Source organism: Aptenodytes patagonicus, chromosome 6 (genome assembly GCF_965638725.1).
Source record: "Aptenodytes patagonicus chromosome 6, bAptPat1.pri.cur, whole genome shotgun sequence".
Lineage (NCBI taxonomy): Eukaryota > Metazoa > Chordata > Aves > Sphenisciformes > Spheniscidae > Aptenodytes > Aptenodytes patagonicus.
Genome location: NC_134954.1, coordinates 5021648 through 5043794, shown reverse-complemented (window position 1 = coordinate 5043794; position 22147 = coordinate 5021648). Strand labels below are relative to the sequence as shown.

Here is a 22147-nt window from a genome sequence, read left to right as displayed (position 1 = left end):
TGAATTCCAAACTACCATAAAAGTAATTTAAAAAAAAAAAAATTGTGCTAAGAAAACTCCATTGAGAAGCAAATTGCATAATGAAGTTGTGTGTCTGGATTCCCCTTGTTAATATGGTTGATAAATGGTTGTATGTTTGATAAAGATAAATACTGTGCAGTGTTTTCCTCTTTCAAGGATACAGCTGTACGAAGTGCACTTCACTGTTGCTTTCTTGAACTGGGAGTGGGTTACTGAGTCGTCGGGGAAAGCGTGAATGCCCCAAATTCTTCAGGGTTAGACTCTGAAAACTGGGTGAACTGAACAGTACAAATTCCGAAATAATGAATGACACTGGTCGTTGAATTTGCAAGTTTCTTTGAATCTTAAAAACAGAAGCAATGTTGTCCTGTGAAGGCTGAAGCTATTAACTAGATGATACACATTTAGGTTTTGATGACCCTTCTCATTATTGCAGTCTGGTGGAAGGGAGAAGACCCTGGGCCAGCAGTGGATTTATCTGAGGAACATCAAACACAAACAATGCTGCCAAGAGTATTAGAGAAGCATTATGAGAAGATTTGGGATGAACTTGGGGTATTAATATTCCCTGGCTTCATAGTAACATTATTATTTTCAGTCGTGAAACAAAGGGAATTTCTCTTCATGTAAGCTGGACTCAACCTTCAGCTGATTACTCAGCTGGACTATTAGTAAGAGGAAGGGGAAAGATCCAGAGCTTCAGTCCTTACAAAATTGGAAGAAACAAACATGAGACTCCCACTTATAAGGTAGCACTTTTTCATGAGAGATACTCTTCCCATATTTCCCATTTCATAAAAAACAAACAACAAAAATCTATGGGCTGCATCTTGTTTTTTTGTAATTTGCAACTGTTAGGCAGTTGTTTTGCTTTACCGCTTAGCTATATCACTGCAAGAAAAGTTGTAGAATTTCTTTATAAAACAGACTCTTGAATTTAAGCTCTTTCCTTCTAGACTTAGTCATATCTTGTTTCTTTTAGTCTTCAAGAAAAACAAAAACTCGGTAACTCTTTTTTCCAAAATTGAAAAGATTAAATATTTAATCAGAAATTCAGTACTTGGGTCAAGTCAGTTTTGTTCAGACCCCTAACTGCTGCTGATTTTGTGTAATAGAGCAGGAGATCCCTTAAATAATTTTTATACATACAAATTTGGTGAATTCCTTTTTCCAGTATCTTTATATACCATTGCGGAGAGCTGGCTCATTTCCTCCTCGTCACGGGTGGAAACGGGCAAAGCTGACCTCCAGCAGTGGTCACGTTCCTTGTGCTAGGTGCTTGGGGCAGGCAGTCCTTGGCTTCCTGGCTATGGCAGCAGCCTTTCTTGCTGACCCTCGTGATGGGTTTAGTTTTTGTCTTGAGTGAGTTTAAATCAAGTTGACATGCTGTGAAGTTGAAATCAAACGTGAATTCTTTGCTGGGCAGAAGCTCATCCAAAGCACGTGTGTGGTTTAGTTTGTATTTTCCCACTGTACTTACACCCCAGGAAATGGGTTCTTAAATGTAAGAACCTGGTTCTGCTCATCATCTTATTTTAAAAGTCTCTTAGTTTTTGGTTTTTCCCACCTTCTCTTTCTGGGGAAAAGAGGAAAATCTTCCTCTGTGGTGAGGATGACTTGTTTTCAGTGCTATACATGGAGTGAATTTTGTCTGAACTCGTAGCAGAAAGACTGTACCATCTATTACTGGTCCTTAGGTTCCTCTGTCAGTGAATGACTACCTATATGAAGAAGAAAAAGGAGATGAAAACACCAAACCCAGTTATTCGGCCTGATAGGAAAGGACTTGGTGAAACCAAATCGTCGGTAATTCCCCACTTAGGACATTCACAAGAAAGCTGAAATAGGCATTTTGGGGTACAATGAAGAAAAGCTTATCTAGGCTTATTAAATGTAGATTATAGCCTGTCAAGTTAAATAGCAATGTTGTAATTACCTTGTTTAGTTCTATTTTGAATTCCTTTTGTTAGTACTCAGGCTGCAATTAACATACTAGAGCAACCATTGTTTCTTCTTGCATTCCTTTACTCTTTCTACGGTCCATGTGAGATTGGGGAAACTGTACAATGTATTTCCATCTCTTTGAAAAGAAGTTATTTGAGCTAGTTTAAATTTTGGTTGATGTTTTTAATTTATCCGAATGGGATACTTCTCATATCTGTGTGCACATTAGTAATACCAAGAAATATGTAAACAGACACTACTTACGATCATCGGTATGGTGAACACAAAAACAGGTGGATAAATTCAGCTTTTAAGTAGGTGTGCACCGTTTCATTAGAATTAGGTGATGACTCATGCAAATGTCACCAAGACAAGAGCTGTAAATGAGCTTTTCAGGACTACTTCATGTGTTTACTTTGTGTCAGATTTCTAAAGACACTTGGTTATACCTGCCCAGACAAAGGGTGCCCAGGCTGCATGCCGCCCTCGACTTGTGAAATTCGGCTGGTGTATTTTCATAATGGCTATCTTTTTATTTTCAGCTTTCGTCCCTAAGCTTTTTATTTTTTACTAGGTAGATGTGTTCATTATGCAGTAAATCACAGAATGGGATGCTCTATATGATCCCAAAGTAAACAACAAGTGCACGTACTTTTAAAACCTTTTGTTTCTAGCTAGTAACTTTGACAGGGAGTCTTCAACAAGTCCTCGTTGTTCATTGTTTCAAATGAGATGCTGGTGGGATGGGTACAGCTTTGGAGAATACGTTTGGTTTAGCAAGGTTGATGGCAGAGTTGGGAAATGATCCTCCTTCGGTAGATCTGGAAAAGTCTGTGGTTTCTGCAGTCAGGGGTCACCTTTTCATTGACCTGGCTCTGTTATCTGTAGAGTTGTTTCCTAAACAGATGTCCAGCTAAAACTGGAAAGGTGTCACAGGGTGCTAAGCAGGTCTGGTGTTTGGGAGCCGCGTTTTGCCGTTTTGAAATGAATTGACCCTTTGGAAGGGCATTTCTATTGGTGTTTTAGGGACAAGACACATTATTGGCCCTTAATAGCAAATAGAAGTTTAAACTGGTGACTGGAAAGTCTTTTGCTTGAAGATCGCTTGAGTTTTCACTTTCATTTCTTTTGATATATTTGTTCCTTCTTGGTTACTTTTCAAAGAGAATGGATTGTAAGGAAGGAGTAAGGATTACACTTTAAGTGTATTTTAACAACACATCTATTTTATGTATGGAAATTCTGTTAACTTCAGGAAAGATATATTATTAAATTGTCTAGACACTCTGCTCTTAGAGAGTTCAAATTTTAAGTACTCCTCTCCTTCTCCAGCTCCCCGATAATGGAAATAAAATGAAGTATCAACTTATTTTTAGTTACTGGATTTAAGAATGGGACTTCAGCTGTAATAGGAACTACAGCTAGCTGTGTCGTATCCAGCCTGGACTAATAGATTTAAGAAGAAAGCGTTGCCAGCTGGAACGTGCATGAGTGTTATCTGCACGTGTGTTGTAACAGATGTTGAGCAGAGACTACTTGTCAAAGGTACCTTGTAGTAACTTTTAAAGATGCTTGTTTGTTTCAGTACATTTTTCTCGCATCACTAATTTTTTCCATAAAGTCAACCACAAACTGCATTATTGGGGACTCCAGCTGAAACTTGTGGTGAATAGGAAATAGATTAAACACAGGTTTTCCCTTTTCTCTCGTTGCCAACAGTGATGTCAGTAGTTTTAATGGTCCTTACCTCAGCTCGCTGCAGTCCTAGCACTCTCTATTAAAACACTTGTCTTCTGCACTGTTTTTATATGTTGTTAAGGAAATGCTGATGGCTGTTGATAAGAAACAATGAGGTGTCCAGCCGATGACTTCAATTCCGAATAAGGTGCTTCTGCCTTGAAACGTACTGTAATAGTTCACTGAGGAGAGAGGAGATTCAGATTGTTTCGTCAAAAATTTAAGAAATATTCTTTTAAGTCCAGCAAAGAGCATTTGTACGCTAAAATTGAGGATGGGGCTTTTGGCTATAAGTTATGCACAAACAAGAACTCCCTGGATCCAAGGCCTTATAGGTTGACCGTATTTCCAGTGACCTTGGAGGAGCAGCTTTGCTCTCAGAATGGCTGTTTTCTAGGCATTTTTGTGCATTCAGACAGAACGGGCACCGCTGTCCTGTAATAGTAGCACGGGTTGTCGTTCTCAGTTACACAATTTTTGTTTTGTGGAAAGAGATTTGTCAGAGGAATTGGGGATGTGAAAGCAAATAATTGCAATGAATAATTTCAGACAGTCCATAGCAGAGTCTAAATTTATTTTCCTTCACAAAATTAGAAGAAAACAAAAGCTGCCGATACATTTTTATCAAAGGGTTGACAGATAGATTTCCATGTTGTACTGCTAAAGATCCTCGAGGTGTAATTACAAGCTTGAAACTGCTCTGTGCCCCTGCGTCCTGTCATACCTGCAGCTGAAGTTTGTATGAAATGCAGCCTGTACCAGCTCGTGTCCTACATGATTCTGGCTCTCAAGTCTCAGACTCTTGGATATTTCAGCCTGCTGTGTTTTTTCACTCTTTTTACACGTGCGCAGGACTTTAATATGTGAGCGTCTGGGTTTCTGTAACTGTGGGTTTCCTCAGTATTATTTTCTTAGTGAATTCCTCTAGGAAGTGTTCTGTTTTCCAAATAGACTTGTTAGTCTCTTTCTTCCTTTGCTCTTCTGACTTCTGAATCGGGGAATGAATGCCCGCTAGTAGCGGTCACAATGGCTTCTTGGTCATATTGGTTGAATCGGTGAGGAATTGGATTGGACGGGCCATTTTGTTCAATACATGATGTATTTGAGATTAGGTGACCTGAATACTAGTGAAGAGGCGTAATACTTGGCCCTGATACTGCAAATTATTATTTATTTACTTAAAATCTCTTAGAAGAATAAGGTCTAGCGATGTAGAAAAATTGTGACTTGCTTTCCTTCCGCTCGCCCTGTACGTGCAGGGCAGGTCGGGCTGTGGGGCCCCGCTGGTGGGCACCCAACTGTTCCTGGGTGCTCCTGGACAGGAGCCGGCTGTGAAACACCCGCCTCAGATACGCAGCACGCAAATCACGGAGCATGCTTTGCTCCTCCGTTTCAATGAAGCCATTTCTCCTTTGTCGCCCGTCTTTATTAATAAAGTATGGCATTACTGGCTAATTTTAGGTCCAACATAGTTGAAAGCTGCAAAGCTATGTGAAGCTGTGTATAGATATTTGGGTAGGAACATTCCAGTAGATCGCAATGTGAGTGCAGAAGAAAGTTGAAAGTAAATAAGAGATCTGTGAGATAATTCTCCAGGGAGTTTTCACAGCATACCACACATCATTTGCAGGGATAGGCTTTCCTTTCACTTGAAGGACCACACAAAGTAAATTCTGTTTCTTGGGCAATTAAAGAATATAGGACAGGAGGTCTTTTCAGTTTTTTTACTTCAACGTGTCTATGGGAAGCCTTTATTTGTACTGAGGAAAATGCACTGTTTACCTATCTTTTCAGGAGCATAGTTAATATCGAATATAGAAATAGACACACTTTTATGTAAAATCTAAGTCTTGCTTCATCAGAATTTAGGCGAAACTCCTGAAATGTAAATGATGGTAGTCCTCTAACCCCAGTTAAAACAAAAATAGTATTCATTTCACTGGCGCGTTGTTCAGTCCCCGGTGGGTATGGCTGCATGCGACTGTAGCGTGAAGAGAGGAGGGACGGGGCTGTGGTCTGCGGTGGCTCGGGGATCGCATGCTTGGTGAGAGGCGCACGCTGTGCGTGCGTGCGGCCAGCCATTGCGGCAGGGCCTGGGGTGCAGCGGGGAGGCACCCCACGGCACCCCGGCGTGCGGCCTCAACCCTGCGTCCCCCAGCAGGGACACCACTCCCCGCTGGGGGCCAAAGCATCTGCCGCAGGATTGCCGGCAGGACACGAGGCAGATCGGCACCGAGCGCGCCCCGCTGTGCGCTGCATCGCTCGTGATCAGGGCCCTTGTGCTGATGACCTGCCTGTGTAAAATGGACTGAAAAGCAGAGTTGAGAGGACTTGTTGACAGAGACAGTTGCACCGTGTGCTAGATCAGGGAGGCTGGAGCCATGAGATGAGGAAGACTGGTGGGACAGGGTCAAAGGCAGCTTCTGACACTCATTCCCCAGTAAACCTGTGCTTCGCATTATTAGGGTTGCAGGGCCTTGTTATTCACCCAGTCCTCTGTCAGAGAGAGAAGCAGAATGTAGATAAATTTGTGGACTTTAACAGGATTTTCTGGATACAATTTTTTTTGTAACTTGTATGTCTAGAGGGAACGGTAATGCTGCACCCCTAATGCTCCATTCCTTGGTCATCCTTCTCATGCAAGCCGTGGCATTTGCAGGTGGCCAGGAAGCCCTACAAGGAGGCCTAATGAATCTTTCTTGTAGTGAGTAAAAACACCACCAGCAGGCTAATGGTTTGAGCTTTTCTTTCTCTTGTCACGGGAGCTTGTCGGAGTTAATCAGTATGGACACTTAAATTGTTTCTGCTTAGGTGAATCTCTTGCAAGTTTTAAATGTATTTCTGACTGCTTTGAATTTTATTGCCAACATCTGTTCTAAATGCTTTTGGGATTGAGATGCTTGAGTACAGTTCAACTGTGTATGCCATAATTTTTCAAGGTGCTAACATTTTCGGTTTGGATGATAACTCTTTTAAAGGAGAAAAAAAAAAAAGGAGGGGGAGGGAAATAAAAGCTTTTAAAGTGCCCATGATGCTAATTTTCTTTCTCTTTCAATTTCAGAATGATGACCTATACAACCTCAGCAAATCCTTCTTTAACTCATGGGTATCAAGACTATAAATGTTTCATGCTATCACAACTAGGACCTCACCTCCTCCTCCTCCTCCTCCTCCTCTTCCTCTGTAAATGGGTACGATGCATCCAGTTCAGTTTGTTTACTTTACACAAACCTCAGGAGTTAGTTGACTGAGCTGCACATCCTGTGTTGTGCCAAGCAGAAGCACTGTGACACCTGGACAATGAGTCTCTCTTACTTCATCCTCTACCATAAGGACTTAGCTGGCCACAATGAACTCATGTGCCCACCACTATGTCATGGTGAGAATGGGTATTTTACTAGCACATTTACACAACTTCATTTGCTGCTGAAAACCTGTATGACAAATCATCATTGTAAATTATTACATACAAAACTTAATGTTGGTTGAAGAGTATTAAATATTTAACATAGGTTTTGATTTATACATGTACTTTTTTAATTAAAATGTAACTTTTCCTACAGCACATCTTTTTTGATGTGGAACTGAGGTATACTATATTCTGTTGTAAACAGAGTGGGAAACCTGCTTAAAACAAGGCTTCTAAGAATAGAGTAGGGTACTATTCTTGTTTTAAGATTGTAATTCAGAAAATAATATAATATGAGTCATTGGTCCCTGGGCCTTGATTGTACAGTCATATTTACTGATACTATCAGTTGTAAGATAACCCTGATGTTGAGTTCTTTCCAAAAGAAAAATAATTTTGTACTCCTTGTAAAATAATAGTCTGTATTAACTACAATGAAGACAAACATTACTGTACATGGTATTTACAAGTGTCAACTTGAATTCATCAATTGCACAGGAACTGACAAAAAAAATCAGAAAAAAGAAATCAAAGTCTTCCATTGTATATATTGTAAAGAAAAAAAAACAACCAACAGAAAACCACAAAACAAAATGAAAACAAAAAAGGGTGAACTTTTCGAATTGACTCTTTCCCTGGAATGAAAATGTGGGTGTTTGTAAATTCTGGAAATCTCTTTCTATATGTAATAAACTAGATACTGTTTTATCCGCTGTAGTGTTTTTTGGGGTGTTTTGTTTTCTTGGTAAGCTGTCTCAAATATCTCAAATTGTCCCACCAGGTTTCTTTGATGTTTCCATTGTGTGTAATTGAGAATGGCTGTGGATCACCACAGCTCAAGAATAAAGTCAAGTGTAATTAGGTGTAGTAGGGAGTATGCTTCCTTGAATTATTTCACTAAAGCTCTTGTTTCGGTTTTCTGGAGAATCTTCAGGATACAGCCCTCCTTCCGCTTAAGTTGGTGGAAGTGTTCACAGCAAGTGAAATCACTGGAAGCCGTAGCAAGACTTCAGCATAAAATTTAAAAAGAACGGCCCAGATGATTGTCTGGAAATCAGTGCAAGAGGAAGGATGAGGAAGAATTCTTCGGTGACTCGCCTGTGCTCCACTCTGGTTCTATGCAGATAGAAATTCTTTTGTGCATAGCATTTGCAGAGCCTTAATTCTTTTTGGGACTGGAAAAATACTGAGATCATGGATTCCCAAGGAAAACGTTGTTGAAGTGATAATTGAACTTGAAGCCATGTCAGGTCCCTGATGGTCCCTCCTCCTGCTTCTCTGAAGCAACTCCATGGACCAGTGCACATTCGACAGGATTCTTGTTATCAGGAAAAGGCAGGCACTCAAAGCACCAGCTCTCCCTGCAGAAAGGCTGTCAAACCCTCAAAGAAGGGGTTTCTTTCCCCCGAGATGTTTGTGATGTCTGGGGTTAGGCTGTGGTTAATGCCGTGTCCTCTTCTGACTGCAGTATAGATGAAGGGGCGCAGCTATTTTTCACCTCTCCTTTTGCTGGAGGCTTACCATTCCCTTAGATCTGCTGGTATTATTGCACGTACATAACCACTTTGACCCTGTGAAGTCAAAATACTCACTTAAGATAGGACTTGCAGCGTAAGAATACTTAAATCGTTCCAGATCACTGGGAACAATTGCTTGAGTGGTGATGCTGGCAGATTTGGGGATGTTGTTGCATGGTGAGGCTGCAGCCTGAGAAGGACCTGCGACTGCCCAGGGTGCTGCCTTTGGAAATCTTGGCCTTTGCTGACAGAAGAGTTGCCTCCCAAAGAGGCTGATGCCAATCAGTAAGACATGAGGCTTTGCTTCTTTTTTACATAGGAAGGGGCAAGTCGATCCACAGTAGCTTGCCTGTTACTCTTGATGAGCATTGGTGTGTATTTTTCCAAAGACCCATTAATATCTAAGGCGGCAGCACTCGCTTTAAAAAGAAAGCCACGTGCATCAGACCGGTATTTAAATTTGTAAGTTACCCATTTTCATTTTATCTTAAGATCCTTCTTTTTTGTTGTTGTGTTGTTTTTTTTTTACATGGGGTTTAGTCGCAATGAAAACTTGCGTATGTTCTGAAGTAAAAACATAAAAACAACTCACCCCCAACCCCTTTGCCCACAGCCTTCTCCAGCTTAATGAATTAACAAAAATGTTCACTGTGTTGATTTGGTTGCTAAATATTAGCCCGTGTTGATGTTAAAGTGCCTTGGATAGAACAGTATTTTATGGCCATTGTGCTTTGCATTGTTGCAGATAATTTGCATGCTCTAGCAATTACTGAATAATAGGTTTGTAGGTGCTGGAAGCTACTGTTAAGTTTTAAAAGACATTAGTGAGCACATTTAATCCTGGTAGAAGTATTTCACAGTGATACATCTATGAGCAAATTTTGTTCGTAAAATAAGAATTTTAAAAAATTGTAGGAATTGGCAATGGTCATTACGGAAGGGAATGGTGAGGGGAGGATAGTGCTGATCCGGTGGGTTTCCGTTCATGTTAATGGTAACGTACGGCCAGAGAAACAGCTTGTTAATGATGTTAACGTGCATTGTTTTTATGTTAATTGTTATTTTTTTCCTAGTAAAATTAAACATGCCTGTTTAGCAAATGTTTTGAAAAGGCTTTTGAAGCAAAATGCATTCATAACCAAACCTGAAACTCTTGGTTCTTTTCTTGCATAGATTTTTATTCTTATAAATTGCAAACTTTAATAAATAGACCATTATGAACCGAACCCTTTTAAATTAAAGCATAAATGCCTCAAAAATATGGTACTATACTATCTTACCCTTTTATGAATTCTTTTGTTGTGTCTGCCACAGAACAGGTTATAATTTCTTTAAGTTTGAAAATGAGCAAATGGGATCAGTCCTATATCGGCTAGTAAAACTGAGATGCTCGGGAGTTTATTTTGCTTTGAATTTTTTTTCAAGTGGAAGTTTCTGGTTATGATTTGAGTTCCTTTCTGGCTCCATTACTGGGACAACTTCAGTTTTCAAACCCTCTGTACTGAATGCGTTTCTTGGTGCTATTGGTTGAAGATGAATGGGGTTGGAGAAACCATTTGAAGCAGTCTCCAGGAGGACAAGCAACACTTACACGCTTGGGTTTTTGCAAGGATTGCTGTGTTCAAGCTCAATTTGATGCTGAGTTGACATGTATGTTGTGGAACTCTAAATAAATTTTCGTCCGTCTGGTCTTTGATATTAACCTCTTTAATTAGTATTTAAAATGTCATGTGTCTCCTATAGTGTTTATTAATTTTTTTTTCCAGCAAAAGTACAAATGCAGAAAGCAAAAAGGAAACTCAGGCCACGTTTATAAGCATATTCTAGTGCTGTAGCCTTACTTTCTGCATATTTAAGAATTAAGCATCCGTGTCCATCTTGCTACCAGCTGACTTTTAGCTGAAGCTATTATTCATGCCCTCTGTTATGCTCAAGGGCTGTGTAATGAGTAGTATGTGCTGAAATGGGTCCTATCAACTTCGCGTGTGCCGTATTTCAGTTACATAACTCCACTCTGCAGCAACAGATTAATGCAGCAATATGAACAGCCTTCACGTTTGCTTTCGGAATGATCAGCTGAAGCTGGTGCTTGCTGGCAGCTTACGTACAGCGTGTCAGCTGTTAATTCAGTCAATCTGGCTAGATGTTTGAGTGCTTTGTTCTGCAACTTAATTCACCTAAGCTAGATTAGTTTAAAGAAGCAATACTGAAAATAATGAAGTTAGGGTGAATCTTTTGCCCATCCCTTGTGTGACCTCCAACCCATCTTTGGGTGCAGCTGATGGTTTTTTGGTTTTGGGGTTTTTTTTCAGCCTGCAAGCGTTGAGGCTAGTTCACTGGTGTGAAGTGACGGTATTCACCCTTGTCCGGTTCACCTTGTATTTACTGGCTTATTAGTAATTTCATTAAGCTGTGACTTTGAAGATACCATAAATAAGTTGTCTGTGAACTTATTGGATGCCCGTATGAAATTCTTCAGGGTGTAGGATGGAGAATGGGAAAGACTGGAAGTGGAAAAAAAAATCGGGATTTTCAGTTTGTAGAAAAGCTCGCTCTTTTCTGTCTTTGTACTTCTAAGGTGATACTATTCTCAAAAAAGATTAAATGAGGAATCTGAGATGGGGAGGACCATGATCTGTCATACTTGCTTCTTTCCGAATGTATGTTCTGAAGGAATGTTTATATATAAGGAAAAGGTGGAGGCTAATCAATGACTACTTGAGAAAGCAGGTGTTATTCTAACTTCTGTATTTAAGTACTTTCAGGTTGGAAGTTTTGTATTCTACATTTGGACTGGCAGTAATGGGATAATCAAACGCTAGTGTATGCCTGCAATGGGCAGGCTCAGATGTTACAGAAAACAACCCAAGAACTCTGCATCTGTGCTGTAAGACAGAGTAAAGCTGGGTGCAAGGCCTCTTGGAGGGAGGGGGAACTCGAACACCTTGTGCCTCGCGAAGCTCGCTGGGAACATGTTTTCTGTAGAAGGTTCTTTGCCATTCCGAACTCCTGATCTGAACTGGTAGATGGTTTGAAAATTGGTACTTTGCTTTACCCAAGGGCCATGGAAAAGTAACTGCTGGGAAATCCCCTTGACACTGCACAACCTATAGAAAGGCTCTGTTTGGTGGGTATCCCTCTGGCTGCAAGGATCCCCAAAACTCCCATTTCTGCTGTAATTAGGTACTTGGCGCTTATATTTGGAGATGGACAGTAAGAGAATCAAATAAAACCTGTATGCCTTCTGTAGATTAAACCAATTGAATACATTTCAGAGAAACGAAGTTATCTGTAGGCAGGTAAACTATATTGAATCAGAACAACAGGAAGAGGAGTTACTCTGTGTCACGGCTTGAAAAAAATGGTTATGCTTTTTCAACTACTCTTAGACCCTGCTTCTATCTATAGAAATTGAAGCACTGATTATTTAGAGGAAAGAGACCTGACTGGAGAACTTGCCTACTATGTTTGTAGAGGGTAGAGTGTTGCAAGGAAAAACCATTAAAGCAGCAGTGCTTCTACAGAACTGATAAAAAATTAAAAATACCAGATAACGTCTTAGATATTTTTGCCAGTAATTTTTGAAAAGGAAAAGTTCTGCCTTACTGCTCTGTTCCTGTCTGACTATCCAAAGGCTTGTGGCATTACAGTGTATTGTACACGGCAGTCACAATCTCTGCCTTTCTTTTATACTTTTATTTTTTAATTTCAAAATCAGTCTGGCACGGTTTGGCTGTTTGGTGTCATGATTGAACCTTCCTGGTATGGAAGCAGGGCTGAAAGTCCCTCCTGCTGCGCATAGCTGTGCTGTACAGGGCCGGGGGGGGGGCAAATTTCTGAGGTGCCCTCCTGTTCAACTAGGAAGCGATAGCTCCTGTCTCTCGTTCTCTTGTTTGGTTTTTTTTTGGTTTAATAACTAATTATTAATTAGACTGAATAAAATGTCAGTTGTGCCATGAATTATTTATTGTGAATAAAACACAATAAAGTTGAAATGTCGGGGGTTTCCTCCTCAGTTCATTGTGGACAGTGGTGCTGCTGCCCCGTTAGGTTTCCTCACTGCCGTGGTAGTGCCCTGTTTTTCCATTTTTTTAAACATTAACTGAAAGAAGAAATGATAATTATAACCATTTCTCAATTTGCTGTTTTACCTTCAGCTGGTGAATTTAGAACAGCATTTCATTTTTCTTTAAACTGTTGTTTGGAAATTTGATTAAGGCAGGCGTTTGAGAACAACAACAACATTTCTCACATACCCCGATTCTCTCTGCAGTCAGCTGAGGTGGCTGGAAGGCAAACTTGTCATTGTTTTTTTTTCCTCGGGTCATATCTTCTGAAATCAACACCAGGTTGCTGGCTTTTGGTTTTAAAAGGCTGATGGAAATACGGTAAGTGTCCAGTTCCTGCGGGCGCGGTCTCAATCCAAAACATGGATTGAGCCCATGAAGGGCCAAAAAGTGGTTATTTGTCCTTTAAATATGGATAAGACTAACCTGAGAGAAAAAAGGGTGTCCTCTAACAACCTTTAGATACTCGCGCGGTTTCAATAACTGGAGTTTGATTGTCTTTTCTCCAGAGCAGCCTGAAGGCCCCGTGCACTGAACCTGCATGCTTTTACCTCCTCAGAGGAGGAAGTCATTGCTGTCCTGCCCAGCCGGCCATTTTAACACAACATCTGGCTTTCCTCAGCTACATGGCAGAGCAATCTAGCTCATACTGTCAGCGTGCCTTTATCAGTAGCATGTTTTGCATTAATTTCAGCTTCTTCACAGTGCGTCTGTGGTTGCCGTAATGCAGGCTGCTGGTGGAGTTCTTGCCAGCTTCCCTTAGTCAATCCAGTCCATCTCCTTCATCCACACCGCCGGTGCCACCTCAGCGGGATCCCGCAGGAAAAGGTAAGCTGAAATTCTCTTTCCTAAATCTGCCAGGAAACAGTTTGCCTGGGCTTCTTCCTTGTCAGGCTTTCTCTGTGTGAAGTGGCCTGGTAATCTGTTGGCTCATCACCAGTCTCCCAGTCACGTGGCTAATCCTGAGGGTTGTCATCTGAGGTGAAAGATAAGGAGAGGGGTCTGAACATGACACATGTATGTGAAAGATCAAGAGACTTCTGCCTGCTGTGTTATTTTTAAAATTGGAGCTAACAATGAGACATGAGTGATCTGTTTTTCTTACCTCTTCCAAAACGTTGTATGAATGTGGACAAATCATTTAATATTATTGCCTTAGTAGTTTTGTGTATGCAAAACAAAAATGATTTTTACCTTCTTCACCTAGTTGTTAGGAGGATTAAGTAAAGAATAAGAAATACTCGACTCCTGCAATGTTGGGCAACGTAGAAATGCTTGTAAAGAAAATACGTAAACTTTGTTGTTGCAGAACAGTAGTACTGTCCAGCCCTTCTTACCTCTCCAGATTTCAGCGTCCACTTCAATGCTTCCTCTGTTCTTTTTAATATCAGCTTGCTCAGTCAGAAAACTTCATTGCTGGAAGGTTTCGTTCTGTGTTTAGTCCAGCAGTCCCTTCCACCCTTGAGTTTCGTTACAACTTTTGCACCGTCAAAGTGTTCTCACCAGAAGATAAGCGTTTTAAGCCAGGTCTGCAGTTCTTCTCAAAAAAACTTCTTTGTAATCTATTAATGGAAGTTGTGCTTGACCGTGACTCAAGAGACTGCTGCTATTCAGGGAGACCAGTGCAATGCCTGCTGAAGATTCATAAAGTGATCTTTACTAAACAAAGCCTATAAACTAAATACAGAAGCTTAAAGCAAGTGTATCCTTGAATTAAGAACGGCTCTATACACATACATAAGTGCTTTGGGGTGTCTGTGTTTGTTTTTCCAGCAGTTTCATTGTGAGAGCTAGAAGTTCTATGAAGTGAAGGTCTTCAAAGCTTCCTTGAAGGTATGATGCTCTTCACCACTAATGTCTTGACTCTGTGCCCTGTCAAAACAGAAGCCTCTTTTAGTCACAGTGAGCTAGTCTTTGTCCTCCTCTTAATACCTCTGCCCATGGATGCTTCAAGGAGGGAGCTTCTTATTGTTGAGCTCCTCATCTCTTCACCTTACTGGCGAGCTCCTCATGCCTTCTTGAAACTATTTTTCTTTGCTTTCCTCTTTTCTGTGAAACACTTTTAGCACCTGAACGTCCTTTGGCCGTTGTACGCTGGCTTTGGGGACAGTGCTGGCTTAGTGAAACCTTGCCCTCTACACAGCTGCTGCTACTGCACTACCACAACATGCCAGCAAAACTTTCTGGAGACGTAGTGTGAGCAGTATCACTGAATTGACTTGGACTTAAATGACCCAAGAATAGGGGAAAGTGTGAAATCCTTAACTTGAAATTGCCACTGAAGGCAGTGGATCCTGAAACTAGAGCCTCTCCAATTTTACTGTGAGTAGATGGACTTGTAGCATTAAATTTTTTGGGGAAATAAGGCTGTTTTTCCACATCATAGAATTACTTTGGTTTTAAAAAGCTCTGTCCTTTCTGGTATCTCCAGCTGGAAATGATGGCCTGACGGAATACTGCGTGGTTTTACCTGGTTGAGTAATTTTGTTCCTGACTAGATATGTGGAATGATTTCACTGGAAGTAAGACCTCCAAAATAAAAAGTGAGCTCACTTTTTTTTTTTTAAAACATCATTTAATAAATACAATTTAGAACATGATTACACAGGTTATAACGCTACTCAAAAGGCGGAACCTTCCAGCGTGAGACCTAGCAACCTATTAAACTTATTCTGGCTTTAGAAGAAGAGAAGCAAGAAACTAGAAGACTAAGAGCTCAGCGAACATGCTACTTTCTTTTTGATGGGATCCAAAATGAACTTAGTGTTCGGATCAGTCTCTGTCACACAATGTGTTTGTTACACACCTTGCTAGCTGGCAGCGCAGTGAAATTGTTTCCTAATGCAAATTCCATCACTGTAAAATAATCGCATATCCTTGCTAAGCAAATAACATTGTCATAACTGTGATGTGGGTTTGTCAGTCCGTTTTCTTAAAGTGTTGGTATTTAAGCAGGATGTTTGTCACATATAACAGTAATATAAATTGATGCCCAATAGATTAGATCTTTTAAGGCGAGCTGTGATCAACATCTCTATGAGTTTCATGGCTTTTTGGGGTGTTTTTTGTTTGTTTGCTTGGGGTTTTTTTCGCCACTTATTACATCTGCGTGCATGCATAGTAGAAACCACTTTCAGAAGCTTGTCAGTGAAGAATCAGTAATTGATCGCATCGCAATAGACATTCAGATAGGTGTTCTCTAATAAATTCACATTTGATCTTTCTGTAGACACTTCAAGTGTCGCTTTCCAGCAATCAGCAGCTCTTCTAGCTCCAGTGATCACCAGAAGTTATTTTGGGAAATTACAGGAAGTACACGCTTAGTCTGAAAATAGTTAAGGCCAATTCTTAAAAAGAGGACTTAAGCCATGAATTACTTACAATTCACATAGATAACTGTCATTATATTAAAATACTTCCCTAAAAAATATTTCAATAGCTATAATGAGAAGGAAACAAGAAACAAAACTCAAAGGAAATTAATTACAAGTCCAATGTGCTCAAATTCTCCCTTTGTCATCTTTGCACATTTTGTTGTTTTCAGTGTTTCTGCATATTCTTTTTCAAAGCAAACTTTACCCAGCAAGCAAGAGTCAGATTTCTCACGCCTATCATTTGCATTCCTTGGTTTCGTCTCTGTTGTTTTCTAAGGTTGACAAAGATAAATTTAGATTGACTTTCTTTGATTTAACAGCCTTAGTGTTCTAGTCTAATTCCACCTTTAGGATACCTATTTGGTGCTATTGTGGTACCGCAACGCTGTCTCTCTAAGTGTAACACTGTATACATTTTCATTTATTATGAAGGAAAATAATTCAAAAACAAAATTGTGAGAACTCTTAAGGCTGTGCCTTCCGAAACAGGTTTTACCTCCTGTGCTCCTTCACGGGAAATGAAAGGTCAGGAGAGTAGAAACAGGAGTGCTTGTTTTGCTGCAGTAAAATACAACGCTTCCGTATGATCATGATTTTAAATTACTTCTCCAACTTTGTCACTGCCAAAATTAATCAGGGTAATGTATGGCAGAGTGAACTGAAATACACAAACACAATAAGGTATCCTGACTTCCTAAGACAGGAAAACAAAGCGTTCGTTTCTGAGGGGGAGTTGAATTAACAGAAGATAATTCTCTACCACACAAAGTGTTCCATAAGAGATTGGTGTGTTGGTTTGTGTTGCATTTTGTTTAAATAGCGAGGCTTAAAATGGGGCTGCTTAAAGGAAGAGGGAGTTCAGTGTCATAAGGATTCTTTCTTTGGGGGCGAGGGGAAAAAATCGTGGTTCCCTGCCAGTTTTTTTAATATGATAATGGGAACGGTACATGGGTTGGTGTGGGAGTATGCTGTGCACAGGCTTCCATAAACCAGTGTCATGAGGGACACAGCAAATGAAGACTCCAGATTATAATTATTGCTTAGTCGATCCCCTGTTTTAGAGCCAGTTTAGAGAGCGGAGAATAGAGGTAACCCTTCCTCACACCAGCAAAATTTGAAGGAGCTGGAAGCTAGGCGATAGGCTCAAGCTTGGACACGTGTTTACGCAGGGAAGCGGTGGGTTAGAAAACGTAGCCAACAAGGATTGGAAAAAGCCTAACAAAATCCACAGTTGTGATCTTTGCCCATGGAAATGGCATGATCAAAGCGGAGCTTGGATGCTGAACTTAACCCCGCTCACACCAGAGGGATGATCCTCTCCTCTCTGGCCTTATCTGATCCCCCCTCAGCAGAAGTGACCTCAGGAGCAAGGTGCACCACGTCATCGGAGGGCTCAGCCAGCGGCCACTGCTGTCTGCGACCATGCCGATGGCCCTCCGCGTGGAGCATGCGTGCTTGCAAGGGTGACGTGACAGGTCTGCTGCCCAGGCAGTGGCTGCACCCACTCCTGCTCTAGTGGGAAACCGTCTGAGTGCCATTAATCACTCATCCCTGATGCATGGAGTTAGCGGCCACCGTTCAGGTGTACAGTGGTAACGTACCTGAATAAAACAAATGGGAATTTGGCTGCAAGCTTCTGAATGCCTGCCTTGGTCGCAGTAGCAGGCAGAACATGTCATGACTAAGTAAATTCCTGCAGCCCACACAGTCAAAATGGTCCTTTTTCGGTTTTATAATTTATGAATACGTTGCTGGGAATAAACATAGGGCTTGTGTGCTCCAGGCAGTGTTTAAAGCTCTATCTTGCTCTTGTTTCACTGCATAACTAAATCCCCGTCACAGATGGTAGCCAGGCCAGAGACAAAGCTTATAATGAATTGATGTTAATTTTTTTTTAACACGTACAGTTAGATTTTTTTGTAAACATTTCTTTGTTCGTACCTTCTCATGTATAGAATATCCCCACGTCCTCTGCACCTGCGTGGAAAATCTGCCACTGCTCCTAGAGTGACGTGACCTAGATTTTTAAAACAAAAACTGAACCCAAGAGGTTTTCAGCTGTAGGCTTACATTTTCACTGGAACTGAACTTTCCCAAAAGTACATTGGCCTTGATCAAGGTCTGGAACGGGTGAGCCGAGAAGGGAATTCTTGCAACTCAACCCTGACTTTCAGATCCAGCTAGCATAATTATAGTTTAGCTACTGGCCAGTAGTACTGCTCTGGATAGCATCAAAGCATTCTTGTAAAACATTTTGAACTGCTCCCAATGACCACTTCTGTGGTCGGTATATAGTAACTTCTGAGCGCATATTCAACTGTGCCTTGTCCAAAGAGTTATGCAGTTTCTATATACAGACACCAGCACAGATCCGTGTGAATTACCCATCTACCAAAAAGCTCAGTTGTAAAGACCGGATACTTTGACTACCCGGGCGTTGTGGCATCCATTGCATAACTGTACTTCAAACGCTGTCTGGAGTCCGTGGCAGCGTCCCAGGCGGGATCTATCATATCGGCTAATGCATCCGGAATGGGCTGTATCAAAAACTTTAGCAAATCAATGCCTACAGAAATGTAATTTGACTTTAATCAATGTTATTGTTAGAGTAAAAGAGGAAAACGTAGATAAAAGCTTTAGGAGTACAGAAGGGAAAAATTTAATTTGTAGGAAGCTAATTAATTTGTTTTTAAGATGCCTTTTTTCAGTCCTTTGGCGGAGTGCAGATTGTTTAAAGAAACTGACTTGCTGGAAGGAAAAGATGCACCCATAGCAGTGCTGTTTCTCTATGCAGAGGTTAGCGTGAATTATTTGTATTTATTTTCCTCTTTCTCTAAGGACCTAAAATACATTAAGGTTATTCAAAAGAAAATAAAAAGAAGGAAAAAGGGAATGAGGTGAAACTGTAGAAGATAAGGAAAGACGAAACAGGAAGAGCGTCAGAGAGCGTGTCTAACAAAGCGCATGCGTGTGTATGTGAATGTATGTGTGTAAAACCAACAAATGCTCCAACAGCACTGCCTGCAAGCTAACCAAAAGTCACAAATCACCCTTGAAAACTCAGTTCCAGTTTTATCCCACAACAGCCTTAACATCTGTATTTAGTAGACATTTATTCATTAGTGAATTACACGAAGTGATGGTTTTTGTATGGGGTTCAAGCCATGGTTTGCTTTATGTTGTAGTTGTGATGCACGCGCTCTATGGGTTGTATTTAAAGATGAATAACTGTTGGAGGAAATGCTGAATTACAAGTGTTTCAGAGTATGTTAAATACTCACCCAGGACTCAATTTCAGTAATAGACCTGTTTCTGCGAGGTGGGGTGCAGGTCAGCAGTTTCTGTTGAACCAAGGGAAGTCTGGAGTTATCTTCCTGCAGGTGACAGTCATCCTGGATCTCTGTCAGTGTGAAAGAGGTCAGTGTATGATTCTAGCTTCTACAGCGGGCTGCTTAGTAAATTAGATAATCCTCTTCTATTGCTGTTTGATTTGAGGGATATCTATTCTGGAAAAGACCAATACAGGTAAATCTGCCTACCTGTTTAGATGATATCTGAACAATGTCTATGAAATTAAGAGGCCAAATATTTACATTTAACTGTAGTCATTGCATATTAATTCCTGTTCATATTTATAATACTCTGTGCAATGAAAGAAATTAAGTAGTGAAATTTCCTGTAGATGTATGTAAGATTATCACAGCTGTCAGTCAGCCTATTCTGATAATACTGTGAATCTGGGCATTAATTTTCAAATGTTCTCCTTTTCCTAGCTTTCCATCAGCTTGCTGCTGCTATTCTTAACTCCTGAGCAGTCAGCGTTTGGGTTGGAGGAAGATGAAAAGTAGGTATTTCACGTCTGTGTTTCTTACTGAGGACAGCTTAAAAGCTGGAGAGGTGCATCTGAACATTCGTGGGAAAAACTATGCGAATACAAATCGGAACTAAGCACTATGAATTTTCCATTTATTGTTTTTAAAACAGGTGAGATTTTTGTAAAGTAATTAGGAATTACTGTAATGCGACAGATGTAGAAAGCATCTTTATTTTTTATTTCCAGCTTTTAGAATTGGCCTGATTTCTACAAGTGCAAGGTAATTGAGCTCTAAGGTTATAGTGCATTTCTGAGAACCAAGCCATTTGCTGCTACTTCTGTACTTCTGAAACTAACTTCTTAAGGTATTCGGGACTATAAAAAGTGATTTATATAATTTCTGGATATTGTGAATTATTTGCAAAAAACTTGTATTTTCAGGAAAAATATTGCAATTCTTACCGCACTGTTAAAGAGCAACAGAAAAAAAAAATCATGTTTGCGTGAGCTATCATGCATCGTTTGGGGATTTAGATCTGTCTTTCTTTAAATTTTATTATGATTTGCAGTGCTTTTTCTGTTTTGTTCTGTTGAAAGGAGATAGTGCTGATAAAGAAGCAACTCTCCTCCTCCTGCTTGGTATGAACTCTTGCCTTTAAGTTCATAATCCACGTATTTAAAAGAGTGCGTCTGTGCACATACATGTGCATGCACATAAATAACAATTTTTTAAAAGAGAGAGAGAGGGGAATGCTGTGAGAACCGCCTCAATAACTTTATGAACTTAAGTGCTGACTGCTCTTAGGAGTTATGATCCTTCTGTTCTATGGTGAGCATTGCTGTAGGGTCATATTACTATTCTTTGTGCTGTATATATTTCCTTGCCTTCTTGCAATAAAAAGAACCCCTGCTTTTATTGTAAGCATTTCCAATTTGTAACAGACCAGCAACCCAGTGTTGTTTCTTTGGCAGGGTGAGGCCATCAAGACCTGTCCTTTATGGGACTTTCCAGGTGATTTACTAGCTATGACTTTCCCTTCATATCGCATTTGAAGTTTCATCAAAATAATTTGGAATGTACTGGGACCAAATAAATGGCATAGGCTAAAGTATCTGTTTGCCAAGATAACCACACTAAAACTTGCCAAACCAAACATTATCGTTAGAAACATGGCTCGACCATAATGCCTATCTCGGAACTGGAGCGGGAATGGTTTCACGGGAAAAAGTTTGCTCAACGATATTACGGGCTCATAGACCCTACATTTGGAGAAGAGAAAGCATACCTAACTTAAATAAATTTAAACTGCAGCCAGTACTATGGCTTGTGGCTGATCTTTATTACCTGCTGTCTTTTGAGATTCTACTTTTTTATTTTTTAAACGCTATCTCAAGATAATTCATAGAATCATAGAATCATTAAGGTTGGAAAAGACCTCTAAGATCATCGAGTCCAACCGTTGACCCACCACCACCATGCCCACTAAACCATGTCCCTAAGTGCCGCATCTACACATCTTTTAAATACCTCCAGGGATGGTGACTCCACCACTTCCCTGGGCAGCCTGTTCCAATGTTTAACCACTCTTTCAGTAAAGAAATTTTTCCTCATGTCCAAAATTCCCCCTCCCCCCTTTTTTTTTTCCTTTTTTTAAACTTGTTTCCCCTAGTGCTGTTTTTGAGGATTCATTAGAGAAAGGAAACTATATTTCCAACAAAGACTCTTCTTCCATTTTGCCTTTGAATTTTGTGACTATAGGATGCCTCACAGAATATAGAGCTGATTCTTGGCCTTTACAGTGTTTAGGGAGTTTAGCTTGAAGCATCATTGCAGCATTTGAAATTAGGAAAAAATAAAGGTTACATGATGAGGTTATTGGGAAGGAAGGGGGAAGAGATGGACTGGATGTTGGGCTTATCAGCTTTGCATTCAGTACTGGAGTCAGATTCCCAAATTTAGTAGCATCATCCAAGAACAGCTTATACCTTTTAAGTGGCTTAAAGGCTGAGGCTCTGAGAGGCAGTTTCCACACTTTTCGTAATCTACCTGAAGTTTGTTAATAGAGTTATGTTGGTCATGGGCGGGAATGACAGGCAGGGTAGGTTCCTCAGCATCCAAACCTCGCCCAGCCCCACAGAGGAAAACCAGCACAAGTTGATAAAGCCAGCTGCTAATTTAGTTGAAAAGTCTTTTCCCTTCATTTTTGTGAATGAACCACTCGGGTGAGACAAGTGCTGTGAGGGGAACGGTGGCAGCGGGAAAG

General features: G+C 40.5%; 1 protein-coding gene across 1 annotated transcript in view; it reads left to right on the top strand.

Moving 5' to 3' along the window:
- Positions 1-7819, top strand: part of IRS1 (insulin receptor substrate 1) — a 56142-nt gene extending 48323 nt beyond the window's left edge. The window contains exon 2 of the mRNA XM_076340901.1: positions 6764-7819. The gene's annotated coding sequence lies outside the window, so the exon portion shown is untranslated. The remainder of the gene's footprint in view (positions 1-6763) is intronic.
- Positions 7820-22147: the final 14328 nt, after the last annotated feature.